The 13,949-nt window shown below is 35.0% G+C and overlaps 1 protein-coding gene across 1 annotated transcript in view; it reads right to left on the bottom strand.

Moving 5' to 3' along the window:
- Positions 1-13,949, bottom strand: part of LOC137932371 (uncharacterized) — a 61,759-nt gene that overhangs the window by 12,487 nt on the left and 35,323 nt on the right. The window contains exon 2 of the mRNA XM_068775975.1: positions 5,718-5,743. The gene's annotated coding sequence lies outside the window, so the exon portion shown is untranslated. The remainder of the gene's footprint in view (positions 1-5,717; positions 5,744-13,949) is intronic.

Raw genomic sequence — 13,949 nt, 5'->3', positions numbered from 1 at the left:
CATTGACTTTTAGTTTTATCAATTTTATTATCTTTATAACCTACTGAACGAAATAGGCCTTCTCCAAAGATCACCACGACAATCTGCGTCCTTGACTATATCGTCGTAGGTGGACCGCTATTATATATTTTACACACATATGTATATATATATATATATATATAATTTCAAATAAAAGAATACCACAATTTAATTACTAACAAGTAGGAAATACATAATAACAAAGTTGACAAAGGTTAAAGTCATTGATAGACGCTAGATGCGGGATACTTCCACCCGGTCTTATTGGAAATCCAGGTGGCAGGCTTATTTTCTATCTCTATATATGCAGGAATGAATTTCCTTTAGCTAAAACGATGAAATATCTAATGTTCATTCCTTTTTCTTTTTTTTAAATATGCTTCTTCTTTTCAGCCGGTGTTCTCATACTGAAAGGCATATGTCTCTTCCAAATATCGCCATGTTGATCGTTCTGATGCTGCCCACATCCGGAGTCTTCCAGCGACCTTGACTATGTCGTTGGTCCACCTAGTGGGAGGGCTACCCACGTCGCGTCTACCGGTTTGTGGTCACCACCCGAGAACCTTTCAGCCCCAACGCCAATTGGATGCACGAGCAATATGCCCCACATACACATACATTGCCATTTCAGATGAGCAATTCTTCGAGCTGCGTCGATGATCTTGATTTTTCTAAGGATCTCCTCCAAACTTAGCCGGCCGGTCATAAGTGACCACGTGTCAAATCCGTATATCGTATATATATATTTCTACGTATATTATTGAATAAACTAATACATTATGTGGATCTGTCAGAGAAATGATTACATAATTAAAATATAATTTATAACAGATGTCTTCGAGGCCAAGTGTATGTTATTTATTACTCTTTAGATGCTATGTCATCGCTGTCATGTATCATTAGCCTAATTCGTTATCTGGCCCCGCCCACCAAGAACGAAGCCGGCGGAAATTAGAGGTGTTTGTTCATGTTTTATTACAATAATATTGTTTGGTGTTCTTTGCTTTTTAGCTGATGGATGCCTACTGCATAGGCCTTCTCAAAGATGTCCACGACTGGCTGGTCCTGCGCTGCCAAACAAGAACACTTCGGTCCCACTGGCCATCGGTTTTTGTATTACAGACGAGCAATTCTTTGAACAACGTCGGTGATCTTGATTCTTTTGCGCATCTGCTCATTTCTGATTCGAATTCGCTTATATTTGTTATAAATAAACAATTATATTTCGGCAGTTGTGACCGAGTGTTTCCAGTAGCGATCACGAGCAGGTAGACGCGGTGTGGACAGGCACCCCATTAGGTTGGTCGAGGACATAATCTAGGTCCCAGGAAGTCTTGAATAGTGGTCACCGTTATGACTATACGCGTTTTATTCGAGTAGACATTCACTCGCACATTTGAATTGTGGATTAATTAAACATTTGACTCGGTGTTTGGCACTGTTCGGTTTAACATTACTCCTGAAGATGCCCCGTGGAGGGGTGAAACACGTGTTGAGTGAATTAACAGTGGTAGTTGTGTTTCGCATTGTTTGCCGTACGCGCATTTATCAGCGGGCTGGCGGGCGGTGCACTTCATTGCACGACTACTGCTGCATAGTAGCTATATATTAGTCCCTTTCTTACTAAGGATGGACTCCGCAAAGTAACGCCTGAATCTATTAGATAATTAAACATTATAAATAGTAAGCTACCGTCGGCTTGGAAAGCTGATCTGCGAAGATGAGCCAGTCAGAAATTCAACAGTTCTATTTTGTAAATAACAATTAACAAGAGAGTTTTAGTTTATTGAGTCAATAAACCAAGTTCAACATATTTCGATCAACTAAAATAATATTAATAAATGAATAAATAGATTTCGTTTTCATCGGCCAGTGTGCAAAGGCATAATACATTGCAATAATGTTAACGTATTACAAGTCTAAGACCTAAAGATACTTAGCGTACTTGAAATACTTCTATAGACTTATTGATGCTTGAATACGTTCACATATTATAGAATATATATATATATATATATATATATATATATATATATATATATGTCTAGGCAAGTGCGATCCAAGTCAGTTTGATGTTTTTATTTATTATTATATTTATATAATGTATTATACCGTAATATATTTTTTCCAATTTTTTATAATATATATGTTATATACATATGTGTGTGTGTGTGTGTATTTTACATGTCGATCTTGTGTTGTTATTATTGGAAGTCAAGGACTATTATGTGAATAAAAGGTTCTGATGTGACGTATGACGTGAATTGGTAAGTTTAGGTGGCAGCTGGCATGAGACAGAGCATTAAAGTCAAGTCAAAGTCAAAATAGCTTTATTTTATGGAAACATTATAATTATTTATAGTCGTCAATATAAAATTAAATATATTTTATTTCGCGGTGTTATTCAGTAGGTGGAACTGTGAAGATCTAACAAAAAACTCAGTGCAGTTTGAAATTCTTTCAATGACCTAATTAATATTTTTTTTCGTTAAAAATAATAAATAATTAATTGAAAAAAATCTTTATCGTAAACATACCACAAAAGAGTAATATGCCCTTTGACTGAGCCTGTGAATTATAATTTTTTTTAAATTAATAGGAGATAAATTGACTTAGTTTTTAAGACTCTAGAGTAAAGACCACGAATTGGTAAGCTCAGCGTCGGACTTTACGAACGCCTTCGAAAGATTCTGGATGCAGTACATTTCTATCCAGGTCTTTTGGAAATTTAAAAGAAAAGACCTATATCCAGTAACAGAAGTATTAGGGCTAAAATGATTATAATAAATGAACTTAATAGCACACACACACACACACACATATATGTGTGTATGTATATATATATCTAGAGAGACTATATAAAACTATTGTTTTTATACCAAACTCAATCGCAGCGAATACAACACTGGCAGCGTCCGATTTCAAATCGACGTTCTAATTCAAATTCGAACAATAATTTAACTCGTAAAAGTACTGTTGGACGTAGTGGCCAATAACAAAGAGCGCCCTCACGTGAACTCTACATTCTATATACTATACAGTTACCCCCGAGGGAAATGTTGGTTTGCAATCGTGTCCATAGAGGTATTACGTACCATCACGTAATTGGAACCTCGCTGAAACAAGTAGGACGGTACCTTAATCAATATCTAATCTTTGGTAGTAAAATATTCGTCGAAAAAGTTTATTTTTATTTTTAACATATATACAGAGTGATTGTGAAAGCTTTAAAATGATAAATACGTAGCTCATTTTATGTCAATTAATATATATACGAAAATCAATGGTTTTAATATATATATTTATTAAAGCGTTCTCGTAAATCAGATTACTATATGTTAAAATAAATTATTGTCTATCTGTCTCTGCAATTTGTGCCGGTAGAAACTATTGTCCTGTGGCAGTAAAAAGAAAATATAAATAAATGTCCATATTTCAGAGTGTAATAAATGTAAAATCTTTTAAACTTTTTGCTGACAAATTAGATACATTCACAACTTTAAAGCTTTTACAGATGAATAATAAGACAAAAGAATTAAATAAGAGTCCATTTTTATAAAAAAAAAAACAGTATGAAATTGAGCTTCCTTATAAAGATTTTTCTCAAAATAGATCTATGGGTTCTAAATGGTCTCTGATCTGAGAAGAATCCAGAACAAACCATGAATCCAATTTAACTGATCCAAGATGTATTATTAGATGAAATATTCTTTAAACATAAAAATGAAACACAGTTTTAGGCCATTCACGTCCACTGCAAGGCAAAGCCCGTCCTCCATAGATATCTGGGAGATATACCATAATCGCCACGATGGCAGACCGGTTTTCGACTGAATTTTTTTTTATGACCCCCGCTATTGGGGGGCTCTCGTACCCCTATTTATGGTGGAACAGGGACTTTATTTGCAATTTAATTTTTCACATGATTTTTTATTTTCTCTCTCTTCTTTCATATTTTTCTTTCTCTTTCGGTCTATTATCTATCTTTCATGCTACATTTCTACTTTCTTACCCTTTTTTTCGACTGTATTGTGGTATTATGGTTCGCAAAGCGCGCTGCTGGCTGCTTTTAGTAAGCGGCCGCCTGCTCCCTTACCACGAACAGTGTGAGCGAACCGTGGTTGGATCCGGATCCCTCTTCGGCTCGCCTGTGGTCCACGCTGCCGTCCCAACCCGCAAGCACACTCCAGCACCCCGTCAAAGCTCTACCGCGAAGAGCCTTAACAACGTGCGAGCGTCCCCGTGCAACTGGTAGCCGCACCAGCTTTTAGTTTCTAGTTTTTAAATCTAGTTCACGGACCCTTAAAGCCTTAGGGCTAACAGCATCCTCAGAAACCGAAAGTTTAACCCTTTCCAGTCCAATGTCGAGTGTCACTCGACACTGATTTTGTTCCACAAGCTCCACTGTCGAGTGATACTCGACATGGTGTAATACTTCTTTTGCGGAAAATTTTAAAACAGGAAAGATTTTTGTTACTAAAATGTTTGAATCACGAATGAATGAAACATATTCTAGAATCGCAAGATACTATAATTCAATTAAATTTTATCGATGCTACATAACAAACAGCCTTGGAGTGGAAAGGGTTAATATTAAAGGTTACATTTTTTAAAAAAGAGTTTTTATTTTTTAAGGTGAGTATTCAATACTAAGTAATACTTGGTATATATTATTTTAGTATTCAATAATCTTACACAGATAAATTCTCGTCTCAATATTTCCATCAAAATCGGATTTGTCTCCATCATGTATGTATACGTTGGGCCTAATCTACCCTAATCACTTTTTCATTTGCCGTCCAAAATGAGGTCCGGCGAGCAAGAAGGTTTTATAGCGTCCTCGGAGTGCCTGCATCCGATAAGCGCGCTCATTTCCTGCTGACGGACATCACCGGAAATGGTTTTTAATACATATAACCTTAAAGCTTTTTGTTAAAAGAGAATTTGAGGATTTCAGTAAGTATAAACGTAATCATGTGGGTGAAGCATACTTTAAGAGTGGAATTTTTTGTTCTAACACTATGTGATTGAAAATAGGTGTAACAGCATAGTGTTTACATCTATTTCCCATCATCCTGTATAAAGTGTTCACTCAGAAATATATTACATTTTTTATATTGGTTTGCTACAGGCCAATAATATCTGGCAGTACAAATTTTGCACAGATAATAAACAATAATTTTATTTAAAATGAAGTAATAGGAAAACTTGTTCGTGTTAAAGCTGAAATGTTTTTGAACAATAATTTTCGTCGCAAATTTTCTAACTTTCATTAATATTGTTATATGAAAAATTCTATGATAATAATGTTAAAAGACAGAAGCGATTGTTCGGTCTGAAGGCATCGGTATAGCATATTTATGCATTTAGCCGTTGTAATTAAGGAATGGGAGTAATTTCAATTTTTTTAATATCCAAAATATTACCGTTATTAATACATTAAAGAAGTTTATTTTACGTAAATTTATGTAATGTTTAATGTCTAATGCAGATTAAATGTTAACGAGGCACCTAAGAATATATAAAATTATTAAAACTATTTACATTTAACTTATTGATATTTAAATATACTTTCATTTCAGTTAATAGTAACACAAAAAATCATTTAGTAGTGTTAGTTAATAATAAAAAGCAAATTACACTAGCAAATACATAAAAAAACGATTAAAATAAACATAAACACATCAATTACTTACTGGCATCTGTTATACGTATTCGCGAACTGGAAAAAAATAAAAAACATAAATAAATGAAAGAAGCAATAAAATAAAAAAAACAGTGCTTAAAATAAAAAGACAAGAATAGTGTAAATATATTTTATGTCTTATGAAAATTATGTAAAGATGTGACATAACATGACACAGGCCTTCTCAGAGTTTTAACAACAGTTAACTTGAGTTGAACTTACTTTGCCACGACCTGAACTAGTTCCAGCCAGCTTCAAAACTGATGATGCTGTTAACTGAATAAAAAACTATTCTTTTTAACGAATTCATTACTCGACGTGAGGAGAAATTATTAGGTATATTATTAACGTGATACACGCGATTCGAAATGATTTGTATCATAAAATTCGCGTCTGAATGTATGTCTGGTCACAGCCGAGCGTTGAGTCAGCGCCGCGAGCGAGCCATGACACACGGAAACACCGCGCGGGAAGTGTTTGTTACCACGCTAGTAACACCACACGTTGTACAGTAATTTATGGACAAACATTAAAATATAGGTCCTAAGGTGATATGATCATGTTGGTGATGATTAATAGAAATTATTAGTGGCGGTAATGAGACCTCTACTAGGAAAGTCTCTCGCAATCTTTAGGGGAAGTTTATGCCCTGTAGTGGGCGTCTATCAGCTGACATGATGGTGAAAGCAATTATCAATAACAATCCCAATATGGTGGTTCATTCAGATACACCACAGGTGTAACAGGTGGCCAATAGTATAGGTCTAACGTGGCATCAACCAGTGAATCAGTTTGAGGAAGTGACGACCTTCAGAATTCAGGACGACTTCCACCAGAAGATATTTTAAGTAAGAAAAGGACCAATATTTAGCCACTTCCACACATGCAGTGGGAGTCGTGCAACAAAGTGCACTGCCCGCCAGCCCGCTGATAAATGCGTATGCGGCAAACATTAGTGTACACTAATTGGTGTAACATAACTCCTGAAGATGACCCGTGGAGGGGTGAAACACGTGTTGAGTAATTTGACGGTGGTGGTTGTGTGATTCGCGTTCATTGACTACCACTGCATGTGCGGAAGTGGCTAAATATTGGTCCTTTTCTTACTTAGAATGGACTTCCGCAAGGTAACGCCTGATTCCATTAAATAAGAAGATATTTTATTAACTAGTTGGTACCATGCCTTTAGAGCACGCTTTCTATATTTACTTATTTATTCATACTATCTATAGGACATAAATACGAATGGCTAGACTCTTTCGGTCGCAAGTAGTCGATTACCACACTTTTTGGTTTAGTTAAGACCGAGTTCTCAGAATACTCTGTTGCGCAAACTCAGTACGAATAAAGCTGTTGGAGTCGCATATGCTAATATCACTTCTTTTATCCGAAATAATATAGTAGAGACATAAAGAAGCAACTATGACTCTCTAATATATACTTTTTATTTCCAACATTCAACTACTTATTTATACATTTAAGTTAATTTGTCTACCATCTTTTTTTTAGTTATTTGACTCCAATTTATTTTATTACCATACGTATGTACTCTATGAAATATATGTTTTCACAAAATAAATTTATAAATGATCCGTAGCGTTTCCGCTCCGTATCGCTAGTCACTTTGGCCACAATACTTTTCTATTTAAATATTGGGACACGGAGCATAACTTTACATGTTTATAAAGGAAAGTCCCTAAAATTTAAATTTGTGGAGTCCCTACACTGCAGTGAGCCGGGCGTTACGAGGCAAAGTATTTTAGTCCAACACGTGCGTTGCATTCTCGTTGCGTGCTTCTAGAAAACGTATCGAGAATCACGGAAACATCGCGCTGGGAAACCATGATTCTTGTGTATTAGCTTTCGCTATAAATACAATACAATTAATACAAATGGATCTTTGAAACGTGGTTTCAAAGGAATCTATTATATTAATGTAAATATGTGTATATGGTTCGACATTCGAAAGTTTATCTTAATCAATACACATATAATTTAGTAGGTAAATAATTTTTCATTGTTAATTTGTATTTTTTTATTATTCATATAATCGGGTAATAAATACCGATTGAAAAAAAAACTATATTGTATTTATTACTAAAACGAAATATTAGCTATTTAGTTTATCTCTACCCTATATTAATCATTTTTGACAATTATGAGATTTACTACTGTATTTCAACTACATAATATACAGGATGATTCGTTAAACAATTTTACGCTTTTACATCTATTCCCAAACAATCTCTAATGATCACAAAATCATTGCTTACTTCTCAGCAGAATTTGTAATGCCAGAAGTTATCGACGTATCGTTATTTTAAAATAAATAATTAATTAATTTTACATATTTCAGAGTATACAGGCTGATAGAAAATAGGTGTGAAAGCTTCAAAACTTGATGATGACTAATGAGCTAGCTATAACCATTTATTTTGTTGTTTTAATGCCTATAAGCAATCATCCTGTGTATATAAAAAAGCACAATTATTATCAGTACATAAATATTTTGATTGTAAAGACAAATCAATCAAATTCACCAGGATCGCATACTGTTACATATTCAGTGCCGACACATAAAGCACTCGTAGTACTCGACACGAGTGCTTTGACAAGCGCTATCTCTCCCCCAATCGCTGCAAATATCGTTATTATCAATATTGATATTGATTTCGAGCCGACCCTTCACGGTGATGTAACTTGAACAGATTTATCACGAACTAAATAAGTTCATTACTTGTTCTCGGTTCTGTTTTAATTGCTCTTGTATCTTGGTTCGGTTTGACTCTGTGTTTGGCACTAATCGGTGTGACATAGCTCCTGAAGATGCCCCGTGGAGGGGTGAAACATGTGTTGAGTAATTTGGTGGTGGCGGTTGTGTGATTCGCATTGTTTGCCGCATGTGCATTTATCAGCGGGCTGGCGGACGGTGCATTTCATTGCACGACTACCACTGCATGTGCGGAAGTGGCTAAATATTGGTCCTTTTCTTACTTAGGATGGACTTCCGCGAAGTAACGCCTGATTCCATTAAATACTTGGTTAGGTTCTTCTTAAAGTTTTCCGCCGTCTTTCACTTGCTAAGGCATCACACGCGCAAATTTATGGGCGACAACTCTAAGACGTCACACCTTTTATATTAATTGGTTCATGTCAGTCGATAGACATCTAATTCAAAGCAGGCCTTCGCCCTCCAAAGATCGTCACAATGACCGGTATTTCGCTGCCCATATTCAGTAATTTACTGCGACCTTTTTTATTGTATTGTTAGGATCTATATTCTACAGACATTACCATCCGTGCCTTTGTTTTTACATTTACGTTTAATAATTTCAATTTTTTTATTGCTCACATCTTTTAGTACGTCTTTTTATCTATTTTAAAGACGCCATAATAATGACTAGTTTTTAAGATCACGTTTCGTGCGACCACTTCCTTATTCCTACTCCATATTGTCATCTTCAGGTTGTACGCCAGTATCTGTGCGGTCGTTGCCGATTTTGCAATATCGATAAGTCTCGTCCGTGCAATACATACACGAGTTCGTGTGATGTGATACTGCTACCATCGCATGATGGATACTGTCTATCTGACCGCCCCGCTCTTTAGACCCTGAGCCTCGTGGGTGATGAGCGTCCTTGAACCTTGACCACAGCGTATATTACCAAACCAATAATATTTCTTTTAAGTATCTCAAGTTGGTAGTATCAGATGAACTTAAATGAAGTAAGTTGACTTTTAAATCGATCTTTACTATATGTAGTGTTGCCAAGTTACGAAAGGAAATTTCGGCGATGGTTGCATTATTAAAATGACTTACGAACTGCTAAAACGGATTTAGTTATGCTATTAAACGGGATATTTCTAGATTACGATGATGTAAAACGATGGCATAAATCAAACGTTTATTTATGTACGGACTTAACGGAACGAGCGCCGAGCACCTCCCCGCGGTATCCGTTGTTTTTGTGAACGCTACAAATTATACAAATAATAATTTAATGCTAAAGCAATGATTTGTTGCCGGACCAAAGAGCGCAAGCACATGTAAAAGAACTTATTTAATAACAGAATGTAAGACAAGACTCTAATGTATTAAAAAGTCTAATCTAAACAAATCTGTAATATCAAAAGATAATGATAGAAAATGTAAGAATAAAATAAAGATTAGAAATAAAATTGTACCTAGCCACCTAAGAGCAAAAAAGATGAGGAAAGGAAGGCGATGAAAGCAAGAAGGAATGAATGAACAAAAAAAAATTTGCAAGATATTGTGAAGGATAAAAGGAAAGAATAAAAGAAATTGAGAAGAATGAAAGTGAGTGTAGAATAAAGATAAAACCATGAAAAAATTATTTGTAAATAAAGTCCCTGTCCCAAACAAAACAGGGGTACGAGAGGCTCCCAATAGCGGGGAATAAAAAAAAAGAGCGCGAGCAACAACAATTCCACTATTTTAAAGCGTTCGAAACGTATACCTTATTGTAATTACATCTTATTACGTGTATTATTCTTTAACTGGCTGTTAGCGATTGACTGGGCCACTTAAAACGTCTATATTTTCATTGGTTTATATTGACAGTTTGTGTCGCCATCGACCTTTGGAAAGAGACAATCGGCTGAATTCGGTTTCATAAAGCTCTATCTTTGTCCCACACTACCTATGTAACGCTTTGTCGGTCTAAGAAAGGAACTAATATCTATCTATCTCTATGCAGCAATAGCCATGTCTACTTTATAATTTAACCACCTACATTATAATTTGATATAACATAATGTTTATAACATCTCCAGGGGATGACCCGTGGAGGGGTGAAACACGTGTAGAGTAGATTAAGGGTGTTAGTTGTTTCGCATTGTTTACCGCACGCGCATTTATCAGCGGGCGGGCGGGAAGCGCAATTAATTGCATGACTACTGCTTCATAGCGGAAGTAGTATTAGTTCCTTTTTAGTTAGGATAGACTTCCGCGAGGTAACGCCTAATTCTATTAGATGTTTTGTCAGTCGTTGCATTTCGAACGACAGAGATAACGCTACTAAGCCGAAATTAGCCGATTGTCTCTTTCTAAAGTTCGAAGTGCAATATTTATCGCTGGATACTGTACATATTTTTTTCTATCAGTCTATTACGTATTATTTTACTGTTACCTAGTTTTTGTAAAATTATATTTAAATTACCACAATCATGTTTATTTATTTAATCCGTTTATACATCCCACGCGCTCGTGTACACTGAAATTATCACAGAGTTTATTAATTTATTTATATCTTTATCCATATAAGAACATTAACAATGACCATTTACAATATATAAAATACCAAAAAAGGCCGATTTGATATGAACTAGAAACAGTTTAGTTAAAGATAGCAGCGCTATATACATTAAAAACAAGAAAGCTACAATGTTTAATATTCAGCGACAGTATAGCATCCATCTATGAGAGATGATGGAAACCGTTACATTTATCTGCGGTTTTGAAAAAAATTGTAAAAGTTGTAATAAAACAAAAATACGGGCGAAAACAACTGTGATAAGCATAATAAGGAAAGATTTTAATTGTATATACGTTTGTATTGTATAAAAAAGTGAAGCATGAAAGTAAATGAAAAAATACATCCCCATTCCAAAAGTAAGGTAGGAGAACGAGAGGTAACAAGTAATGGAGACATTATAAAAAAGCTACAATATTTGGGCCACATGATAAGGAACTCAAAATACGTGCTAATGCAACTTATCGCAAGGCAAGATTCACTGATAGCGAAGTGTTGGTAGAAGACGAGTATCCTCGCAGAAGAACTTACGCCTGTTTGGACAGCACCCGATCTCAGCCGCGATGTCAAAGATTAATATGACTAATAGTCACAGACATTCGTAAGAAGGTACTTTAAGTAAAATAAGAAAATTGCACTTCCATATAATGGCATACTTCATTTCTAGAGCAGTGATAGTACAGTGGTAGGGCTGTGACTTGCAATGGTAGGTAAAGACTTCGATTCTCGACACACAATCTTTTATAATTCACAGTTTATGTATTATTTATATAGGATTACCATTGCTCATGAACAAGTTTCCAGAGGATTCTCTGTGTACCACAATACCATGCTACAATCGCCAACTCGCCTGCAAAGTGTAGTCATTATGGTATAACCCCATTTAGATAGATATCTTTGGGGGTGGCAAATGCCTTGCAGTGGGCGAACCATGATCTGAGTCCATAATACACACAAACAGATTACTTTTTGGTCAATTTCCTAAATAAGAAATGATGGAATTTATGTAAATACAAATAAATCACGTGAATATTCGCAATAAATTCGTAAGATGTACAATGGGATACATAAAACTCTTTGTACAAGTGACTACAAACAGATCGGAAGGGAGTAAGTGTATTGGTAAGAAGAACAATGGCTCGTAAATACGTTACGGTTTGTTTATTCCGTGGATTCCGTACTTTACGATCTCGTGTCACGAGGATGGAGGACGTAAGAAATTAGTAATTAAAGCTCTCTGCGAGCTTGAACGCTGGGGAGCTTTTCGTTCAATTAATTGATTTTTCTCTTCTATCTAATTGGATACTTTCATCTGTTTTCGTTGATTCAAGTTTTTCAACTTATATATCTAATAGTAGATTAGTAACGAAACAGAAATGATTTATGTATTAATCAAGAGTTATTATTTAAAGTGAAGGATTGAAAATAATTCTTCTAAAACTATGCTTAGCAATAAAAGGACCAATATTTAGCCACTTCCGCAAATGCAGTGGTAGTCATGCAATAAAATGCACCGCCCACCAGCCCTCTGATAAATGCGTATGCGGCAAACAATGCGATTTACACAACTGCCACCGTCAAAATCACTCAACATGTGTTTCACCCCTTCACAGGGCATCTTCAGGTGTTATATTACACCGTGTTTTGTCTTATTGTTTTATTTATTTCATTAAGATGTATCCAGTACCACAATAGTAATGTTCCAGAAACAATAGAGATCACCAGCGTAGCACAAATAATTGCTAGTCTGAATTAGCAGTAGATAGGGCACACCACTCGCGCTCAATGGCTTTTTGAGCCGAAAATTCCTCGACCAGCGGCCGCCCCCCACTAGTTGAGTTGTCAGGGCAAGAAAGGTTATCGTGGCAATATTTAGATGAGGTATGAACTATGGGTAAAATTCCATAAGCAGCATAAATTCAGTAACAGCGATTAAACTGAACTGTTTTTCTTATCTAAAGTTAACTACATGAGATCAGACCGAGGCAAGGAACTGAAATCGGAATAATTTCAGTAACAAATAAATAACCATGAAGAAATTCCGGAACGAAATACAGTGGTAAATACACCAATAAATTGTTATCCGCTTCTACGTACGACGATATTTTATAAAACACTTGTTTATAAAATAAACTGCAAACTTGAGACGTGTTTATTTATTTACCAATTGATTTATACATTATGTTTATTGCCAATCGTAATGATAACATTTTATATCATATGACATTGTTTCGAAATAGGGTTTTGGCGATAAATTTGCAGCATTTTAAACTTGTTACGTTTCCACATTTAAATGTAATATAAATTTCATTTTGGCAGTTGGCTGAGCAACAGTTGGATGAGGGTACAATCTTGACATGCTCTAAAAACTTCAAAAAGCAAACTCGGACTACATTTAGCGCAGCAACATAGATTAAAAATACTTCTTATTAAAAAATAATAAGAACATAACTGCAACGTTTTTGCATAAGACTTTTTTTTCGATTGCACAAAAATCACAAAAAAAAATTAGTCACATGTAAATATCAACCTTACAATGGCAGAGACCATTTTGCGTGGTAATTTTCTAATCAGTTCGTTTTTATTTAACAATTTGTCTTATTTCTATTTCAAATCGACCGTTTCCTTGTTCATATTTACATTTATTTTAGGTATAGATATGTTAATTTATTATTCCTTATTGCTACAAATCTTTTTAACTGTGTTATCTATAACTTGAATGGAAACCCTAAGACCACGTTTTAATTATCTCACTATATTGTAACTTTTCTTATACTTATAAAAGATTGTTCTAATTTACACTAGTTTCTTATTTCGTGTGCTGCCATATTATCCAAATAGATGGCATTTGGCAAACTCTTATTTGATATATTACCGTTGACTACTTATCTTATCTATTATTTTTATGCTAATTATTTGCTGGTTTTTTATCAATTTAGCACCGAGCCAGTTGCAGCCGGCATGAGACT

Source organism: Battus philenor, unplaced genomic scaffold, assembly GCF_028537555.1.
Source record: "Battus philenor isolate CCGP_79_NKW_IND1 unplaced genomic scaffold, ilBatPhil1.0.hap1 SCAF_9, whole genome shotgun sequence".
Lineage (NCBI taxonomy): Eukaryota > Metazoa > Arthropoda > Insecta > Lepidoptera > Papilionidae > Battus > Battus philenor.
Note: the sequence above shows the minus strand (reverse complement) of the source record. Positions and strands in the feature narration are given on the sequence as shown.